This window comes from Cebidichthys violaceus, unplaced genomic scaffold (genome assembly GCF_023349555.1).
Source record: "Cebidichthys violaceus isolate CVI_PGR_0920_01 unplaced genomic scaffold, fCebVio1.0.p SCAF_12, whole genome shotgun sequence".
Lineage (NCBI taxonomy): Eukaryota > Metazoa > Chordata > Actinopteri > Perciformes > Stichaeidae > Cebidichthys > Cebidichthys violaceus.
This window is the reverse complement of record NW_027176285.1, coordinates 8,689,319-8,708,956: the sequence shown is the minus strand read 5'-3', so window position 1 is coordinate 8,708,956 and position 19,638 is coordinate 8,689,319. Positions and strand designations below refer to the sequence as shown.

Here is a 19,638-nt window from a genome sequence, read left to right as displayed (position 1 = left end):
ACAGCAGGGGTCAAGACGCTGGCCCACAAACTGGCTGTGACCCTCACACCTGCCTGGTTGCATTATACTGCACACAGTGGACACGCTCACACGGGCACGTCATTAGTGAACGTGTACTTACCACACACACACTGACAGAAGCGAGCAAAGAGACAGTAAAAGGCAAGTGGACCAATAAGCAAGTGATCATGCCGCGGTGCCAGTGCAGAGCAGTCTCGTCTTATATCTTAACATCTCTATGAGAGAAAAAAAGATGAACTGAAGCAACACAAGAGAAAAATTCCTTTTCAGAGTTAAACTAGCATGTATTTCTTCTTTTCAACGTTTTAACTTCTGGTGTTACATAGAGTACTTTGACATTAACCCACAATAAGTTAATCCTGGCAGGCTGCTAAGGGCCCCCGTATACAGCAGTGTCAAAAGTTCATGCCCTCCTTCCACCGTTCACACTGCAAAAAAAAAAGAAGATCGCCCAGTGTGAGCTTTTGCCCCGCCACAAAGAAGACTGATTGCTACAGAGGGGCTCCACCTGTCTCTTGCTCCAATTAGTCCCGCAAGCCACTAAATAACCAGCGGGAAGGGAAGTGACATGACAGCAATAGGGTCAAAGAAATGGAAAAATGCAAATGCAAAGCATGGAATGGAGGCTGAGCAGAGACAATAGTTTAACTTTTCTTTCTTTTTTAAAGTTTCAGTTTGAAAGAAGAGGAAGCATTACATTTAGAGGGATGTTAAGATGTCCCAGTTTAGTCACCCATAGCACTTGCTTCCTGTAAGGTTCACAGGAGGCTGTAATTATGGGAAACTGGTCGTGTACTCACCATATCACATGCTCTTTAACAAGCACTAATAGCGTGTGAGTGTGTGCACTCAGCGCGTGTAGGAATGTCGTACCAAAGCTGCAGGAAATGTTTAATGACGAGAGCAGCTTGGACGACATGGTTTGTGTCAAATCTGTCAAAAACAATGTAAACCAAAAAGTGTGAACCAGAGGTGACGAGGACAGAGCAATGAATGAGGGTGGTCACTAAAACATCAGCTTTTTAATTCTCATTTTTGTGACAAAAGCTATGAAAAATATTTTTAAATAAAAGTCAAGTCCATTAGTTGGTGGTTATGCAGACTATTTTAGTTTTAAAATGACAATATACATTTTTCTTTACCAATTTTAAGTGAAAATATAAATTTCAAATGGTTAAAAATGCCTTTAATTCAGATTCTATGTGTCAAAAAAGAGGACAGTGTTCACCATATATTTTACAATAAACAAGGTCATTGTGTCTTGTGGTTTGAAGAGCACAGAAAGTTTCTGGTAAAATATGAGAAAAACATACAACAAAGGTGTTTTTCACATTATTGATCATTTTCATCTGACTTGCATCTGTTTATGCAGAACAAACATACAAATACTTGTTTTTCCCTTTACTTTTATGCACCAACATAAAGAGCTTTCAGCCTCTGGCCATTATCAGAGGAGGAAAACAACCACGCAATATAAAGACTCAGTGATCCCTTCACAGGGGGAAACAGTGTTCAATAGTCAAACTGACTAATCACAGCATCAGCAATCTGAGTAATTTTAACGTTTAATGATAACATTCTCAATGTGATCTTGCTGATTAGTTGTGTTGGACAAGTCCAGCATTCATGCCCCTTGGTTAGAGTGGTTTGGAAGTAAATACTGTCATCTAATGTTTCAATGCCACGTATTTTATGAATATATTCACTCAAATCCATAGATAAGGCAAACTGCACAACAAACATTCAGGTCAGCTGACCTGAAAGAAAAAGCCTGTATGTTATTCATCTGGGCCTTTTGCACACTGGATAGTGTTTTTAACATGCCCAGTCCTTTGCTGTAGTAAAGCATGAAAGAATGGCTACAACCCAACCCTTGCAACAGCTATTGGACTACATTTATGCACCTCTCTACGGACTAGTTGACACAGACAGGTGGGGTTTGAATGGCAAATTAACTGCCCATAGATGCCCCAGAAAGCCTCTGTTCATGAAAACAGAGGCTCCTAGCCATTATGATTAATGGTGTTTGGATAAGTTTAGTTTTACTGCCTTATAATTCAGAGGCAATTAATAGAATAGGCCGGTCCAATGCCTCTGGTCAAACTACCTGCTCTATGTTGTTGGTAGTGTGATTGAGAGGGAGTGCAGGGCGAGAGCAGGAGGAGGGAGCCTTCTGTGCATAGTTTCCATGCACACCCACACCCCTCCCTTGGCTGTAGTGCTGAAAGCTCTTTTGTGTGTTTGTGAGTGGTGTAAAGGCTACAGTGATACAGCTTACACCTCAGATCTTTGACTGCACGGTCACTAACATTTTGATGGCAGATTTATGCTAAGAGAGGGGATTACAAACTGCAAAATTATTTGTCTCGTCAGAAAAACACCATCATCAAGCCTTAGATCTTATAAGATTTCCTGCATGGATCTACCTAATCCTTAGCTTTTTGAAAATGAAACTAGGACATGTGTAGCTCTGGACCAGCTTCTCCATCCATCGAAACCGTTCAGGTTTGATGCCACATGCAAAAGCAAGAAGGTTAAGACAGTAGTTCAGTCATGTTATTATCAACTTCGAATGGTTTCCGAAATTAGATCTTTTCTATTATTATCTGATTTTAGTCATGCGGTTATTTTCTGAAGGCATGACAATTTTAATTCAGTCTTTATCTGCCAAAACAATGAAGCACGTTCACTCCTTTATGTTATTATGTCTGTTTTGAAAGGTGCCATATAAAAAATAAATAAATTGAAGATCCACTGAGAGGCTATGTACTCACTCAGACAGCAATTAAAGACATTGGAAAAAAAGAGAGAGATGGAAAGATACAATTACCATGAATCGCCCATAATTAGAACATAACTGCCACTTATTAAATTAGGTAAATGCCTGAATGGATCAATGAAATGAAGTGTTACCTTTTCTGGAACGACAAGGACACACAGTAGGTGTAATGTCTCACAGCTGTTGATACTTAAGGTCCTATTTCCATGTCGAAGCAAATCAAACACAGTGACCTTTTGCCGAAGTGAATTGCCTTTCATCTGTGACTGCTAATGCCTCTCTGAGCTGGAAACACAGCAGAGGTATACAAATCTGATGTCACACTGCGTGTTTGAGCATACAGGGCAGTGTCAGGCAAGGACATAGTGCAGCCTAGCTCAAAGTTACTGCGTGCTACTTTCATGGTTCTACTGTAATTGTTTCTGTGAAAAGTATCTGCACTGAGCTACATCATTCTTATCTGTCAGCCAAAACCGCTTATATAATGTATGAGATGCTTCAATTAGAGTTGATTAAATCCCCACAGGAAACTGCTGCAGTTAAATGCAATTCGATCAACATTAATTTTTTTCATTTACACCTTTGCTTTTTCCACTTTAACTGTGAAAAAATAATATTTTCCCCAAAGTAGTACTTAAAGCAATGCTATTTCAATGCCCTGCACAGCCACACGTGGTTTCAGTTATACTGTTGGTTGATTAGGCCTCTGCTCAGGTTTTGTCAGTCTGAGTGTTTTCGATAATAAGTTGATGTCAGCAAACTCTATGTCCTAATAAAACTGTTAAAGGCCAAGTCACATCAGCATTTTGTGGCAAAGTAATTTAATTCCATTGGAAATCACACTCGAATGTGAAACATAAACAGAATAGGGCAGAAACTTTTATTAATGATTAATCTGTTGACTATTTTCTAAAAGAATCAATTGACAAAAATGATCCCAAGGTGACGTCTTCAAATGCCTTGTTTTGAACAACTGAAAACCCAAATAAATTAAACTTACAATGATATAAAACAGGAAAGCAATACATCCTCATAGAAATTGCAACCAGAGATATTTTCTGACCAGCAGCTATGATGTTTAGTGTGGTCAAAGAGTCACTTTCCTTTCAACCTATAGTGGACAGTGCAGCCATGTTCTTGTAAGCTGTAAATTCTCCACAAAAAAATCAACAACACAAACAACGAGTGAACTGATGTCAAATAACTGAATTCCACTAAATGGGATGACAGAAGAAGTTAAATATAAAATCTAATCATTACCATTTTTAGAGCCTAGGGAGACAGACACCCTGCTCACTTGGCACAAACTCTTCTTTACTACTTCATCACTCGTGTTATTTCCACCAACATCCACATTTTCTTCTTCTTCTTCATAATATCCATTATTGCTAAGGGTCAATCCTGTCCAGAAGAGATGGATTTGCAGTTGCTAACAAAGATAGCCACATTCAGCTGTTACTCTGCTCATCTTAGAGAGAAACACCCGACGATAATCACCATAAACACAGATCTTTCTGTTGTCCATCCTGTAGTCAATAAGCTTAGATAGTCAAGAGCAGATGTGGATGTTGGGACGCTCTGCACTGCGTCTGAAATGAATGAAAGAATTACATGAACTTTGGACATTATCATATACCAGGAACCTAGTTTCTCAGCAGCGTCAATTCCCCAACAGGTTTTATTAGTGACACATTAATTACTCTTTTTTGTTGGCTTTACAGCACCACTACATACACTACATACAGTTTGTTTCTTGAAACATAAATGTGACGTTCAGATGTGTCATAGTTATACACAGTGTGAACAGTAAACACTAGCCTTTCTCTCGAATGCAACAGTAACATGCAGTTGTGCACAGCTGCTAACAGTTTACAAGTCAGTGGTCTGGAGTTCAGTATGAAATCAAGTGAAGGTCGAGTCTGAAGTGTAACTGGAGTGCAAAAACAAATCTCCATTCCATGCACATAGTCTAAAAATACATGCTGAAATCAATAAAAGCAAACAAGAAATTTGATTTATTATTTTTTGTACAGTAATCCAACTTTTTGCGTTGCCTCCTTACAGTCACTCAGTGCCTCAGCTCTAACAAAAGCAGACGAGACTTCCCTGCCTGACTGAGCGTTAAACCGTCTGCTCCCCTGGCTGATGGGAAACCCAGGGGCCATGCAGTCTTGGCGGGGAAACCCTGTCTCTGGTTGGCTTTCTGACTCTGAGCTTGTCAATCAGGCGTCTTTTCCCTTAATTGGGAGAAACAGTCCAACAGCTTGTGAGCAGAAACATGTTGTTCAGGCAAAAAGCTGGTTGGTTTACTTTGCTTGTCTGTCTGTATTCCCTCAACAAATGTCAACAAATTGACACCTGTTTTTTGGCTTTAAATTAAATTGTCTTCGCATCTTTGAAATAAATTAACATACACTTCCCCTGAACCTTTTTGATGTTGTATTACATATTTAAACTGACCATAGAAAGATTTTAAAAAGCACTTCAAAGTCCTGCTCCACAGATGAAGTTAAAGTTGTAGCGGAATATTTATTATTTTAGGCACCACATTTGTTTTTGAGGAACAATAATGTGGGGAAAAAAAATCCTTTTATACGAGTCTAACATAATAGGAAACATTCATATGTGTGAGAATAACAAAAGACAAGCTTGATGTTCGGGATGGACTGTTTGTGAGGGAGTAGAGTGCCACATGAGATACACAATATGTCTTCATAGCATCTGTGTGACATTATGGAGCACTTTCGATGTAATTCATGCTCAATTGTGGTGTGGAAATTACCAAAAGAATCATGCAGTCCACGCACGCGTTGACATCATACACCGGCTTCTCCTCTTGTTAGCTTTACCTATAGTCATTTAACTATGGGATGAAAACAAATTTAGTTAATCTCTACAAACAAAGTTTGTAAAATGGTTCATTTATTTAGATGCATACTCTACCATACACATGTTAATGAAGCCTATTAATTTCATCCAGACTTTGATTACTGCCAGTGTGAATACCTTACCTCCCTAAGTACATATCACACACAAGCACACACTTATCCACACACTAATGGAGGTGACAAAGTTATAAACTTGTTTACACAATTAAAAAAAGCCATGTGTGATCCAACTGTAAACAAAAGGGTAGCCTCGGGTCCAGATTGGGAGATTAGAACCTGTAATTATTCTCAAATGTTTTATGACACCAGTCAATGACAAAATCAAAAAGCAAATTTACTGGACTATCACTAACTTTGCTGAGTAAAACCCAGAACAACTATTTTTCCTTACATTTACTTACTAGTCCATGTTGTAGGTTTAAGAGGCATCCTGTGAGGTTATCAGGGCCTCATATACATTTAACACTAGATGTTTATTTTTCCATCTAAAAGTCAAACTGTTTATCCAATGTATATGGTGAAGCTAATACAGATAAGGTCTTTTAGGGTTTTCTCAATAATACGTTCACTGCAGTACTCCTGGTATAAATGTAATGACTCTGGACTCTGGACCCTTGTTTAATACCAATAAAGACCACTATTAGACAATGAACTCTGTGTGTGTGTGTGTGTGTGTGTGTGTGTGTGTGTGTGTGTGTGTGTGTGTGTGTGTGTGTGTGTGTGTGTGTGTGTGTGTGTGTAAAATATAATTGTGTTGTGAGAGAGTTTATTGTAAGTATTACAGCTCTCATTCCATCAGTAATAGCTTATTCAGGGGCATCCAGACATACATTATTAGGCATTCTAGTACATGTAAATCTCTCCCCCCGGAGATCTGAGCGCATTAGATACGGAGCTATCAGTAGCCTTTCCCCCTGACGTTGTTGTTTGCTCTCATCCAATGATAGCGCAATGAAAACACAGGAAGCAGCTCAGAGAGCAATGAGCCTGCGATCGATGTCTCTGTGTCAGACTGTGAGCTAGGTGAGGTCTTAACGTCTGCCCTCCTCACTTCTCAACCCCCTCTTTCCCTCCAACAGGCCCGTCAAGTCTCCCTCTACCGCTAATGTATCTGAATGCAGTGTCATCCAGGGCCGCCTCGCAGCAGTCGATAAATACTGGAAATGCTATCCATCTCTGAAACATCACTCCTTCACTTACTGTAAGTGCGCATCACTGTGGGCACCATCCCCACACTGCTGACAGGGAGGAAGACAACACCTCATCAGATGCAACCACAGACATAGTTTTCAATACTAAAATTGCAGAGAACAGACTGCGTGTCTGAATTGGGGTCTCGTTTGTAAAATATGAGCCGGTGTTTGAAATCCTTCCAGGAGTAAGGATCAACCTACAAAAAGCAGACATTATGACGTATGATAACATATACTTTTCTCCTGATGTCCTCTGATATAGCGACATCTTTCGGCTCAAGATTTGGTATTCAAATTAAAGAGTCCTACTGGAGTAGGTGGAAAAACACAAAGGTGAATTAGAATTATGCATGATGTCATCACTTTCAAATGTATTAAACGCTTTAACTAATTCTTTGACAAGACATTTTGTTTGCAATGGAGAGATTGAGGGGAATAAATACAAAGCCCCACCAGGCCTTTCTGTCAGCGCTAGAGGGATGAACAGCCTGACCAATATATTGCTAGATAGTTGCTAATTGCAAACATGTTGGTATATGTTTGCAATCCTTTCAATCTTGAGTGTGCTTGTAAAAAAGCAGGTTAAAGAGCCAATTAAACAATAATAAATTCATACTGTCAAGCTATAAAAACATTTTTAAGCAGGGCCTTGGATAATAGTGTGTAAAATATGATAACAAATTATTATTATTATACAATCCATCAACCTTTAAATGTTTTGAAAACTTGGAGGAATAGCATTAGTAACAGTTACAGATGCATTGCTTTGATTTGAGACTTTACAATAATTCTATGGTCGACCGAAAAACATTTCCTGTGAGAAACTTGTATGACTCATGCTGCTCGGTAACATCGCAGAGAAAGTATCTTGGATCAATGAATCTATAATTCACACATCATGATTCTCCAGTTTATATTGTCAGCTTCTGTACCTGATTTACTAAATAATTAACTACCTCTATCTCTCATCTAATCCTTAAAACTATGTATCAAACATCTCTATTATCTGTAATCAACACTGCAGGCCAAGAAGCATTGCATGCTTCACAACAACAAAATGCCAGCAGTCAGCAGCAGACACTAGTAAAATCCATCCAGACTAAATGGAAAAGTGTTGATTTTTAGAAAATGTTTGTAGTTGGTTGTTTTCTGCTCTCTTGACTTGGGCTATTGGCTGTGAAGACTGGAAACTTGTTGGCAGAAGCATCTCATTAGACCGTTCCCATATTCAAACCTTCTGCTCTCCTCATACACTTCTGGAACATACAGCAGCAATAACAAGTCTTGGTTATTGTGATCATGATTTTACAATTCAAGCTATAGGCTTGAGCTATAGTGCAGGAAACTATATATATATATATATATATATATATATATATATATATATATATCTATATATATATCTATATATATATATATAGATATATATATAATATATATATATATATATATATATATAGATATATATATATATAGATATATATATAGATATATTATATCTATATATATATAATGCACATACTAGAAAAAGGTACAACATCAATGGCGCAGGAATAAAATGAATGGAAACAGAGAGTGAAGAAAGTTTAAGAGCCAAGTCAACCGTATTGGAGCTGCACAGAGAACATATTATTGTTGGTGTGAATTTCATATACAGTGCTCTGTTTAAGTTTAGAGCAAGAATAATAAATCTACACCCAATGTGTTGTGAATCCACTGCTCTATGCTAAGAAAATGTTAGAGCTCAAGAAATATGAACTGAACTTCTGAGGACATTTCTTTAGCTGCGTCACGCTGTACACTGGCTAAACACAAACAAGTCAATAATGCAGTACAAGAAGGCCTGTTCAAAGTGTAAATACTGGAAGTGCTGTTTGTATATTAATCATAACTGTTTCTTTTGCACAACTTGGAGCTTCATTGCACCGAGTCAGGCAGCTGGGTGCACTGTGTTTAAATTCTCTCAGTTTTTCCTTTCCTTTGCAATAAAACAAGCTCTTGTTTGACCACATTTGCCAGGTGCCTTCTCAGTCTGTCTTATTCTTACAAATTTGTATACATTTTGCACCCTTATTATATTTGTCAATTTAAGTGATTTCTACCTGATTCTTACCTGATCTGACTTGCACTGACAAGCACAATAAATCAGTGCACCTTCCAATAATATTTTGAGTTCACCGCAGCCTCCACGGTCAGTGTAATTAATGGCGCCATGGGTTCTGTGAGAGTAGGACCAGCTGCTTGTTATGTCTTGTCACCAGTCCCACTCTCTTTGACACTTTCGGCCGCGTCCCTCTCTTCCGATGCCAAGAATACTGGTGGAGTATACTGCTGGGTCTGAGGACTCTTTGTGCCCACCCTCAGAGAACAAACACTATTAAGACTCGACAACGTGCCCCTTTGCCCATCCCCAGAGTGCAGGCAGTGCCAGCGTCTGTAACTAGAGAACAGAGAGCAAAACAGCTGCTCCCAGTCTATCCTGCATCTGCCACAACTGTGATCTCATGGAACAAAGCGAGAATGCAACCACACGTTTCGGCTGGGTGTTCAGTCACACTTCAGCCATTGTCCTCTCTCTCTCACACACTCTCTCTATCTCTCTCTCTACCTTTTCTTCTTCTGTCACACACACCAAGATGCAGAGCATGGATATTCATCTAACATAGTCAGTCCCTAATTAGTCATTGCACTGATTGATTTTTTCTTTTACATATTTATCTTGGCTGTATTGTGAAACCTGACTGACATTTATCCTGTAAAGCAGTGGTGCAGCCCAGTTGGTCGCTAAGGCCAATGGCTGAGTTGTTCAAACTGATTGATGGGGATTTTTGGGTAACTGCTGTCCAACAGACAGGTGTTTCAAACAAACTGGCTGACTCTTCCATTTAAACTGAGACCGCCTGTTTACTGATATATATTTACTCTTACTACACTTATCAAAGGGGCACTTTCATAAAGTAAGGGGACTTGTGATACACAGATACAACAACAATGGCTGCAGCAGAAGGTGAGATATACAGACTGTGCAGGTCAGGCTCCAAAAAAGCTAAATCCTACACTACCCATAATGCCACAAGAGAAAGTATTTAATTGACTGGTAAACAATGACCTGATAAAACTCCTCCAGACTCTGACATTTTTTCACAGGCAGCCTAGAACCAGTATTTGTGACATGATTTTTCAAACTAGCAAAAATTGGAACTACGTGCTGTACTCTTTCAATAGATATTCTATTTTAATGTACAGGAACGATTTGTGATACTTTTTTTTTTTTTTACAAAAAACTCCTGGGTCTTTTAGTCAACTAATTACCAGTGTAGACATCCAATGGCTGAAATCAGCCCTACTTGGACAGAGTCCATTTGTTCATGAAGCATGCAGTAAAAGCTATCTACTGATCATTAGTAGCGCTTCTGTGTCTTTAGCTGATCCACTGCCAAAAAGAGTTAAATTCCCTTCATTCCGAAAGTTGAAGCTTATGCAGTGTGGGTCCATGGAAATTACAACAAAAATAAATATACCCTTGTTTCTCAGTGTAGTCCTTATCCAACATTACTTGACTGTAAATGATACTTAAAGAATGCAAGTTGTGATGTTTTTTTTGCATACATGCACAGGAGTGTGCTTGTTAGTGTGTTTTGTCCAGCTTTATGTGTGTAAAGTTTCCCTTTCCCATCACTGGCCAGTTCCATACAATTAGGCTACTGGCCAATTGGCAAGCTACTCTCAGGTATAAACAGTACAGTAAATAGCAATACAATCACGTTTTCATTTCTGCATTCCTCTTAGACACCTGTTTTACCTCCAGTCCTCTCAGCCAATCACAATGCATGCAGCATGCTCAAAGCTGCACAATTAATGAGAAGGGACGGCTGCTTCAAGAGACAGCCAGCTGGTTAAATTACACCATTATCTCATGAACATACTATGAGGCCTTGTCCTTTCAACAATAATCTCTTTCATATGTTTTCTGTGTTAGATAAATTAGATTTTGTTTTTATTGCAAAATTGTCATTCTGTGAATTATTAGATACTAGATTCCAGACACTATTAACACTATTGCCTGCTACTTTTTATGCTGCCACTAGTAACCATGATATTTTCAATCATATTAATAATTACGGATGGACTGGCCCTCAGATGAAGTGTCAACCCTCCATGTGGACCAGTGGGCTGATGAAGACCACAGCTATACCAATACAAAAAGACACATTGGTTTTGACTGCCTCTGTTGTTTTTTGCAAATAATAATATTTATAGCAAAAACACATTTACAAACTTCAATCTCTGATTTGTTTCATTTTAGGCGGTCAAATTAATTTAATGTCAAGTTTCATTAAGATTGGCTTTATATCTCCAACTGTTGTGAAGTGGAGCTTCTAATGAGGACCAAGACACGTCTGGTTTGAACGGACCATTTTACTGTCTGGAACTGCAATATTAGAAAAGTGAACATTCGACATGTGGCTTTCTACGTATAAATCATATCTAGGTTAGCGTCAAAAAACACATATGCTCCAAAACGGCTCTTCAAAGTAAAAGCACTTCCTGTTTTATGTTTTTCACACTATACAGCTTTACATTATATTATACAATCAAACAATTCACAACACCAACCAAATGAAATGTAACATGCTTTTATTTTAAGATACTCAAACTGTTGGATTCCTAAGCAATAAAACAACTAAAACATTGCAGATGCAATTCAATTAATATTCATATTGATTTATTTGTCTACTCATTATTGCTGGTTTACAGAGCACTAGTATGTCTTATCATTTTTGTGTAACGAGATAAAAATAAACAGCAGAAAACATACAGGGGGGTTTCATTTCAGCTTTTATAGAGACTCCTGGCTGGCTACTTTTTTAAAGTAGCTGACTTCTCCCTCTAGTGCAGTTGAGTTTGATTAGGGTAGGACTTCAGTGTGTTAGTCAGCAGCAGTGAAATGTCCACACAAGCTTTACGTACAATGAGCTAATAATGCATAGACTTCTGGGACTGACATTCAAAATTGGAAAACAACATTCTCGACCCATCATAACGACTCCTCTATGAGACATTAAATCTGCCACAAATTGGCCTTGATCTGTATTCACTTCTTAGATGTGGCATACAGCCAGTGGTTGTGTGCATGTAGGTATGGTGTGTCCGTCCACCAGACAGCCCATCTAGGAAGGATCATCAATCACATTTTCACATAAAACTTCTAGGCAGAAATAAGAAAACTGAATTAAGTTTGGAAAGGGTTACTTGAAGATGCCTCAGTCTTGGTTGTGTGTGTGTGTGTGTGTGTGTGTGTGTGTGTGTGTGTGTGTGTGTGTGTGTGTGTGTGTGTGTGTGTGTGTGTACCGAGCTGATCCAGTGGCTGTCATCACAAGGTGTGTCCATGCGAGGAGTGGAAAAATAAAACAGAGGAAAGCTGAGCCACGCTGCTTATTTGACATCACAGTGGAGGAGGTTGACTTTGCAGGCTTGAGTGACTTTAAATAACTAAAACAGATGATTGGCAGAATGACTGACACTTATGGAGGGTTTGCTCTGCGCAGCCTACCAATACACAACAAGCCATACAGTCTATTTTAATGCTTTACATGGTAGTGTTAGAGGGAAGAGGTCCTGTGCAAAGAATTCCTGCTTCATTGCCTTGGTGTTTTTTTTTTAAAATGTTCACAAAACAAATGTGGGCATTGTCCTTGATTTCTGTTCTGAATCATTCTGTTTTGCAGAGATAAAGTCACTTTTAAAATACTGGCCCAAACGCTTTTAATGTGGCTCTAGTCACTGCATCTTCATCACAAAATCACACAAAAAATGCAAACCTTACATGCAATAATACATACACCATGTCATCTGTCTTCCAGACGGCATTGTTAGCTCCCTTTCCTGAAAACAAGGGGAACAAAAAATGTGAGCAGGCCCACACACACTGAATACACCCAAATAAAATGCACACACTCAGGAAAAATCATAGACAAAACGTATTTCTTAATTTACAACATAGGCTTCTTAAACATACAATCCACCCCACCAGATTGCCATGAAGCCACATTATTCTTTTTACTCTAGATAATTACAGTACTTTGGAGCTCTGAAAACAACGCCGACAAACTATTTACAAGAGAGGAACACACATCTGCCTCATCTGTCGACACATTATAACTGAGCCAATAACAAACTCTGAGCTCACAGCGAGGTGGCAGAGAGGTCAGTCAACTGCGTATGTATGTGTCTGAGCAGAGAGAATGAGTGTCTATTCACAGTGTGGATCTGCTCTCCAGGTCTACGCTCAGGCTCCCCCCGACCCCCTGGGAAACCGAAGCCACAGCGGGCAACCTGAAACCCCATGATGTCATCCTCAGAGAGCACGGGCTACCGGCAGTCAGTGAGAAAATGTACAAAATCCAAAGTCAACATCACACAATTACTGGGGTTAATTGTATTTACAGTTGAGCAGCTGTGGTGGATTACGGGGCTCGCCGATAAAGTATGGTGCATGTGTAAGGAGAGGCTAAGAGTCCTCACTAGGGAGGTTTGTGAGAGGAAAAAGAAGAAATTGACAAGGATTCTACATCTTGACTAAAGATTCCACACTGGCCCTGTCTGATCTGAGTGATGAAATAGAACATGGATCCATGTCTGCAGGTTATAATTCCAACCTTCAATAAGACTTGTAATGTGTTTTCACTGATAAACTTAGCTCCAACCACAAAAGGAGGAACTGATCAGCAAGATTGCAAAGCTCTAACCTGCACATTATTGCCTTTCCATGGCACATGATTGCCACTAAAAAGAAAAGATAGTTATTTTTCATTATTAATACCTACTGTATGTATACCTATTTTGCTGTGATACATTTTTGCTTGCGTAGGCAAATTCTCTGAACATTGCTCGTTTCAAAGAGATAAAAAGTTTTGCTGCTACAGAATTGTACTTGAAGGTGTTGGAGACTGACTTCTCCAAAAGACTGAATGACCATGAAACTATTGCCATATTGCGGAAAGGTTCCCGTTGTTGTTGCTTTCTAAAACAAATCAGATGATCACATTGATTTGTAGGAATGCTTCTTTTTTTTTTATACATTTACAGAATTGCTCCCATTTGTATTCCTCTTTCAGTTAGTGGTCAATGTATCATTACTATTACCTCGACCAAGGGGGTATGTTTTCAATTTAGTTTGTTGGTTGGTTGAAAAAACTACAGCCTGATTTTCATGAAACTTGATTTAAGAAGGTGTAGAATGAGCCAAGGAACAACCCATTCAATTTTGGAGCAGATCGAAATTACTCTTCAGGTGCCTTTCTTGAAACATTATGTAAATTAGCAATATATTGTGTAATTGAGAATTTTCTCAAGGTGAGAGAGAGAGAGAGAGAGAGAGAGAGAGAGAGAGAGAGAGAGAGAGAAAGAGAGAGAGACAGACATGTCATCACATGCTATCCATGATGAATGGCTATTTCCTCCCACTCTAAAGGTTCTTATAAAAGGACTTCTGTTCCTGTTAAGCTTTATCTTAATGCTGGTGTGCAGGGCTTATACAATGCCCTTTACTCTGCAGGACCCAACACAGAGGTATGAAACGTGGATCCTAAATGCATTTAAGACTCTATGTTCCTATCAGCTCCATGGGTATTACCCCACAGGTATCATTCATTTACTACAATGCCCTTTATGTCTCTTTTTATGCAGCTACATGGGGATTCCTGCTGACATAGCCTGACAATAACTTTAATTTCTTCAGGTTCTCCATGGGTTACATGATTATTTAATCTACTCTGAGGTCACTATGACTTTGATTACCTTGCTGTTGGAAGCTTTGAATACATGCCCTCTTATATACTGTTGCATCATTCTAAATGATGTGAACTATAGAGCAGCTATAGCAGAGCAATCCTGCAGGACAACCTAAAATCAGCTTTGAAATGTAACCCTGTGACCCTGCATTCTCTCTTAACATATGCTCATGATTAATGCCAGCATGCTGCAGGAGGAACATTTTGGATACTGACTTCTTTCTTAAATTGTTTAGGCTGACTGAGAACTGGGTAAAGTGTCACTGAAATGATGATCTTCTACGGTACGTTTATCATCTTTTAGAGTATGCTGATCAGCAGTTTTGACTCTCGTATGATCTGTTGAGCTTCCATCTGAAGGTTCTGTGTGAAAGAATGTAAACAGTCATGGCAAGTATTTATAGTCTCATTATGGTTCCTGTTTATTTATGTCATCTGTGGTTCTTGGCCTTCAAGATGAAGCAATTATTGTTAATTTGTTCTTTGTGTTTCACAGCAGGAAACAAAAAGCTGCATTTGATTGACAATTGACCACTGGAGGCAATTTTACAGTGGCCTGACTGACAAAGCACACTTGTACTTGATAAATTGGGGGTTACACATGACCCATTCTTCGATATAAGATGAGTGTGTCACATTTTCATCTTTACACAGTGCATTAACCGTGCACCCTCACTGGACAGCCCTGTGATCAAAGCCTGGCAAATTCCCTGATGATGATTCCCCTTTTGGGTCCAATGTCAGGATCAGAGACTGGAGCAGGGAGACAGAGTACTCAGTCAAACAAGCCACATAATATTAATTTGCCATGCTAGATCTATTGCAAAGGCACACATTCATCCTTGTGCATGCAAACATGGACCAAGAGGAGGCCCGGAGACAGCTGTCCTGTCACCCTGTGTCTAATATAGACAGACAGTGGGTGAAGAAACGATTGGATGCAGTGAGTCAACTCATGGAGAGCTGAGAACATCAGGATGATGATGAACTCCGTTTGTACTGGGTCCACAGTATTAACTTGTGTCTGTGGACAAGAGAATTACAGCCTGCTTGGGTTTCTGCAGAAACATATCAACTGAAACAATAGATTGAGCAGTTCAAGGACTGTATCTTCAAAGCCTTCCCAAAAGTCTAATTTATCATTTTAAAGACAGACAGGTTGCATTTTCATGCACACCATTAAACTGAATTATAACACAATTTAAGAAATACTTAGAAGAAGAAAGAATTAGTTTGGATAATACGTATATTTGCTTTCTTGTCGAGGGGTGATTGAGAAGATCAATTCCACTTGCATGTCTGTACTAGGACCAGAAGAAGATTAGCTTAGCTTAGCATAAATACTGAACACAGAGGGAAACAGCCAGCCTGGCTCTGCAGAGAGTCTAGAAAGTATCTTATAGTGCAGTATAATTACAATGTTTGCCACAGAGGTGAGGGTATACCATAATATGATCTTGACAGAAATATATTTTGGGGTAAAATGTCAAGGGGAAAATGTGATGTTGTAATATATTGTGGCGGGAGACATCAACACTCTGTAGCATGGAAACAGGATTATCAATCAAATCTGAAAAATAGCTTCAAAACCTGCTTCATAACCCACTGAGAGGTCTCACCACTAGGTTAAGAGCCACTAGACTAAAGAAAATGAACAACATTCTTATATCTCAGCTATTCATTCCTCTTCCCTTTCCCAGATCCATACACTCAGTAGGCTTCAAATGTGGTGCACTTGACACATACACACACACACACACACACACACACACACACACACACACACACACACACACACACACACACACACACACACACACACACACACACACGCATTGAGTTTGTCATTCCAGACATGTTTACACAGACAAAGTTAGATCTCAGAACAGAAACCCTGGGGGCTTTGTCTCTTTGCCAGAGGATCCCCAACCCCCTCCTTCTATCCCTCGATCCCTCCTTGTCCTTCCGAACCCTGGTTAAGGTTAAATTTTAGGGACTAAACTCCAACTTGGCCCCTCAGGACTGTCTGCCTCCCTTTGCTATGTTTTTGCTTGGTTTAGGCCAATTTACTGCTTGCAGTATTACCAGTAAACTGTCAAGCCACCATGAGAATATTCCCACAAAACACACATAGGTGGGTTTCATGATCTGAAGCTTACACCGACACCAAAAACCGAATAAAACAACACAGAGGAGAACCTATGTGAACACTGCCAACAGGCCTTATTGACAAGTGACGACCATTAGCTTTACAGTGTTGTTGACGCTGGTTTGATGTGATGCCTCATCATCAGTCAGTCTTGAACGCCTTGGATGAATCCCAACCAAACCCAACCCAAGAAGCCGCAGTCAGGTCTCGGCACACAGCCGCCACCGACCCGTCCACACACAGAGAGCGGCCAAAAGAACTCTGCCTCCTCTCTGTCCGAGCACTGTCAGCGCGACTGAGGGCCTCCTGTCTGTGATTGATGACCGGGGGTTCTGCATATTTCTGAAGCCGCCGACACGTGTTGGCTCTGTTGGCTGGGAGTTGTCTCTGCTCTATTTAGTTTACATTATTCTTATTATTTCTCTGACCAACCCAGCTGTTGAGTGCATGCATGCGTGTGCACATGCGCGCCCGCAGGGAGGGTTTTTTCCATGCCCTCAGTTGTCCAGGTATGTGTAATGAAATCTTGAGTTTTGTTTTGAAAACCCTAGGAGTTCCAGTCATTTTCACATTTAAGGTTTTTCTCAGCTTCCCTCTTCTCCTTTTTCCCTCTCACCCACTTGTACTCCCATGGAACAATCCACCCAAGGTTACTCGCTGCTTAATTTGCAGCACTTTCAAAAAAGTAAAATAAACACATGTTTCAAAAGGTGGGGAACACCCACCATCTTGACCACTTTGTGTCCAGAAGCAGAAAACAGTTCTTAATTGTAGAAAAACTCTGTGTCAGCGTGTGCAGGCATGTGTGCTTAAATCAAGCCCTTTCAGCTCAAATTTGAACCAGGAAAGCAATAAAGCCACAAGATGTTGGCCCTCGAGACAAAAGCCGCTTATCTTCCAATTTCTTGCCAGTGAGAGTAGTGTGCTTTAAACCGGTGCAATCGCTAATTTAACTTGATCTTTACGAGAAGAACAAGAGAACTACTGTTGTGTTGTTCAAAGCCGCATTACACAGGTGGAGAAAAGGAGGAGCAGCTGTTCACTGACACAAATGCGAGCACGATCATGAAAACACACACACACACACACACACACACACACACACACACACACACACACACACACACACACACACACACACACACACACACACCTCATAAAATTTTAGGGAGTGAACACAAACTCTAAAACAGAGACATGCTTGTGATAAAGGGCTGTTAAAAAAAATAACTGTAGTTGACTTGAGATGCAGATTAAATATTGTTATCCTATATAATTCACGTGAACATATTGTTCCTCCAATATGAATGCTGAGTTATCTAAAAGCATTACTTACAGGCAAGTCACTCAATTAAACAGCTCCTCATTTAGCCTTTTTTCCTCAAATTGAAATGACGGACACTGAATATGCATGACTCTCTATGTCGTTTCAGCATATGATGATGTGATTGATGTGTGTTGACAAGCAGAAGAAGGAGCTGGAGCAGCACTCAGACAGACAGAGGTGAGCTAAACCAGATATGAAGGCTCCAGTCTTTGTCCCTTATGTTAGTGCGATACTCGTCCAATACTGATTAAATGATGGACGGACATAATTTAAAATGTCCATTATCCAAAAGCAATCTGATTTACTTTCACTATGGGCTTTATAGCAACTGTGTTACTAAACAAATTGTAAATATATATCTGAAGAAATTCAATAAATAACCTGAATTCTATACATACATTATCATTTTTGTGTTATGCTACTTTAAAGCTTCTTGGCAGAAGCTGAGAATCAACTTGGTTGTCGATTTTCCAGGCAAAATCTGCACAGCTCACCCCCAATTCCGGCTGCAAATTATACATATTTGAAACACGAGACAATTTAACAGAATTTTCACCGACTGGTCTCACTCTTATGTGCTCACACACACACTTGTATACGTAGTCGTTCTAACAGCGCAGATAAAGCAAATTTCCAGATTATACATTTTCAATTTTCTGCGAACAGATGTGGTTGACTGCTTTTGGCTGCGTAAAATAAAACCGACTTCTTCAAAACATACATGTAGCAAAAAAAAGGCCAAAGCAAATATGAGATTCAACCAGAGGGTTCGATAAACCAAGAAACCATTTCATCCCGTGCAATTGTTTTCTGATCCTTAAATCCTAATCTGTTTATTCTGGCATGCCAACATGCACTTGTTTGAGGCCATTCATGTGTGACTGCAGCTCAACGTGTGCAGCTACAGAGAGGTAATTAACAGCTGTGTCTGCTCTTGAACACCTGCAATAACAGTCCTGGCTGTAGCAGGTTAGCTAGCTGCTACTCTTTCTGCTTCTCTTTTTATTGTAATCCGATCCAGCCTCTCCTTGACGTAAGGCTCTCGGAGCCACCGAAGGGGCCACACTTGGAAAGACAAGAAGCGAAGCCGGTCTCCTATCAGACCGTACAGAAACCGTAACTAAAGATTAAGGACAAATGGGTGATTGGGCGTGGCTCACTCGTTTTCCACTTTAATGTTGATTCGGAAAGCAGAAAATTCCACATGTTTGGACAAAACTGTAATGTCACACATCTATTCGCAGAGTTGCAAATCAATATGACTGGATAAATAATATTTTTATGAGTCATATATATATCATAAAACAGCACCACAGTACAGACCACACCTTCAAAAGAAGTTAATCAAGCTACTGAAAGTGTGTCTTTTCCAACTCTTTCCCACAAGTGAGGCCATCAAGGAAGTCTGTATCCTTTAGGGATGTCATCGGGCCTCCGTACCACATACAACGCGCATAATTGAAGTAACTTAATCACAATTACAACACA

At 39.7% G+C, this 19,638-nt stretch overlaps 1 protein-coding gene across 2 annotated transcripts in view; it reads right to left on the bottom strand.

Annotated features, from left to right (window-relative positions):
* bmpr1bb (bone morphogenetic protein receptor, type IBb) overlaps window positions 1-19,638 on the bottom strand; it is a 50,201-nt gene that overhangs the window by 24,237 nt on the left and 6,326 nt on the right. The window lies entirely within an intron of this gene.